Genomic DNA, 2,879 nt, shown 5'->3' on the forward strand with positions numbered 1-2,879 from the left:
TAGATTTTTCTATTCAGCCTACTTCGCATTATAACCGAAGATGACAGCATTTCAACTCATTACTAATTGAATTATTCCTATAACACTGGGTGTTAATATTTCAAAACACCAGGCCACATATTCTCGAAACAATCAAGTGATAGGATATCCTAGAATCAATATTAGAAGATAAGAAGCTAGGATATCCTAGAATCAATGTTAGAAGATAGTAACCTAGGATATCCTAGAATCAATGTTAGAAGATAAGAACCTAGGATGTCCTAGAATCAATGTTAGAAGTTAAGAACCTAGGATATCCTAGAATCAATGTTAGAAGATAAGAACCTAGGATATCCTAGAATCAATGTAAGAAGATAAGAACTAGGATATCCTAGAATCAATGTTAGAAGTTAAGAACCTAGGATATCCTAGAATCAATGTAAGAAGATAAGAACCTAGGATATCCTAGAATCAATGTTAGAAGATAAGAACCTAGGATATCCTAGAATCAATGTTAGAAGATAAGAACCTAGGATATCCTAGAATCAATGTTAGAAGATAAGAACCTAGGATATCCTAGAATCAATGTAAGTTATAGAAATATCAAAACAGACCCTGAAACATGTCTTTACTCAGAGTTATAGAAATATCAAAACAGAACCTGAAACATGTTTTTACTCAGAGTTATAGAAATATCAAAACAGAACCTGAAACATGTTTTTAATCTCAATTATAGAAATATCAAAACAGAACTTGAAACATGTTTTTACTCAGAGTTATAGAAATATCAAAACAGACCCTGAAACATGTTTTTACTCAGAGTTATAGAAATATCAAAACAGAACCTGAAACATGTTTTTACTCTCAGTTATAGAAATATATAAACAGATATCCTAGGAATCAATGTTAGAAGATACGAACCTAGGATGTCCTAGAATCAATGTTAGAAGATAAGAACCTAGGACATCCTATAATCAATGTTAGAAGATAAGAACCTAGGATGTCCTAGAATCAATGTTAGAAGATAAGAACCTAGGATGTCCTAGAATCAATGTTAGAAGATAAGAACCTAGGATGTCTTAGAATCAATGTTAGAAGATAAGAACCTAGGATGTCCTAGAATCAATGTTAGAAGATAAGAACCAAGGATGTCTTAAATCAATGTTAGAAGATAAGAACCTAGGATATCCTTGAATCAATGTTAGAAGATAGGAACCTAGGATATCCTAGAATCAATGTTAGAAGATAAGAACCTAGGATGTCCTAGAATCAATGTTAGAAGATAAGAACCTAGGACATCCTATCGCTGAGATCGTTTCCAGAATAAATAACCATTATCCTGCCCAGTAAAAATCTTACAATCATTTCGTAATATTAATTTTTCATAAAAGGTAAAATTCTACGGTAATTGAACAGTTTGGACTGACCTTTAAAAGTTTTTCTGCAGTTCTGACAGCCATTTGTTCACTATCCAGTTTCTCTCTCTCTGTAGCACTGTTACTATAAATAAACAATTATAAATCCTTCCTAATCCAACTTTATAATCCAAAATATTGATCCATTGATCCACTTGTGTTTAGTTTTACAGACAGGGACAGTATGTTGTAAGTGCATTTGTCAAGGGTATTTCGTTATATGGTTATCATGAAAGAAACGTCTTTCATAACACTGTCCCTCACCAGTAAAACCTGTCCTTCCCTCAGATTTAAAACCTGACCCTCACAAGTAAAACCTGACCCTCACAAGTAAAACCTGTCCCTCACAAGTAAAACCTGTCCCTCACCAGTAAAACCTGTCCTTCCCTCACAAGTAAAACCTGTCCTTCCCTCACAAGTAAAACCTGTCCCTCACAAGTAAAACCTGTCCCTCACAAGTAAAACCTGTCCCTCACCAGTAAAACCTGTCCTTCCCTCAGATTTAAAACCTGTCCCTCACAAGTAATATCTGTCCCTCACAAGTAAAACCTGTCCCTTAAATGTAAAACATTTCCCTCCTTAAGATGTAAAATCTGTCCATCTTTCAGATGTAAAACATGACCTCCACAGGTAAAACCTGTCTCTCACAAGTAAAACATGATCTTCAATTGTAAAACCATTCCCTCAAATGTAAAACCTGTCCCCTCCCTCAGATGTAAAACATGACCCCCAACTGTACGGCTGGTTTCTAGGAATAAAGAACTTGACATGTTTAAACAGAATTATAACCCATGTACATCATATCAGGTTATAGGATAGCTTGCCAGGCAAGGTAACATACGCCCACTGGCAGCTGTCAGAAATGATTAAACAGTCTTTAGTGACTACAGGGTTGCACAATATAGCTAATAGAGTGAAACGTCAAGTCAGACACGATATTTCGGTGAAAAATTATCCGATCATCGCGAAAATCGATAGGGATCATCTTCATAATGACATTGACATACAAAATAAAAATCAAAAGAATCTGTAAAGAATTGTAGCCTGTAGAGTGAGCACGAGCTGCACAATATAGCTAATAGAGTAAAACGTCAGGTCAGACACGATATTTCGGTGAAAAATTATCCGATCATCATGAAAATCGATAGATCATCATGAAAATCAATAGGGATCATCTTCATAACAACATAGACATACAGAATAAAAATCAAAAGAATCTGTAAAGAATTGTAGCCTGTAGAGTGAGCACGAGTTGCACAATATAGCTAATAGAGTAAAACGTCAGGTCAGACACGATATTTCGGTGAAAAATTATCCGATCATCACGAAAATCAATAGGGATCATCTTCATAATGACATTGACATACAAAATAAAAATCAAAAGAATCTGTAAAAAATTGTAGCCTGTAGAGTGAGCACGAGTTGCACAATATAGCTAACAGAGAAAAACGTCAAGTCAGACACGATATTTCGGTGAAAAATTAT

The 2,879-nt window shown here is 34.7% G+C and overlaps 1 protein-coding gene across 1 annotated transcript in view; it reads right to left on the reverse strand.

Annotated features, from left to right (window-relative positions):
• The window catches only part of LOTGIDRAFT_189817 (hypothetical protein), a 36,092-nt gene that overhangs the window by 4,694 nt on the left and 28,519 nt on the right, over positions 1–2,879 (reverse strand). The gene's annotated exons all lie outside the window — the stretch shown is intronic.

Source organism: Lottia gigantea, assembly GCF_000327385.1.
Source record: "Lottia gigantea unplaced genomic scaffold LOTGIsca_30, whole genome shotgun sequence".
NCBI classification, from domain to species: domain Eukaryota; kingdom Metazoa; phylum Mollusca; class Gastropoda; family Lottiidae; genus Lottia; species Lottia gigantea.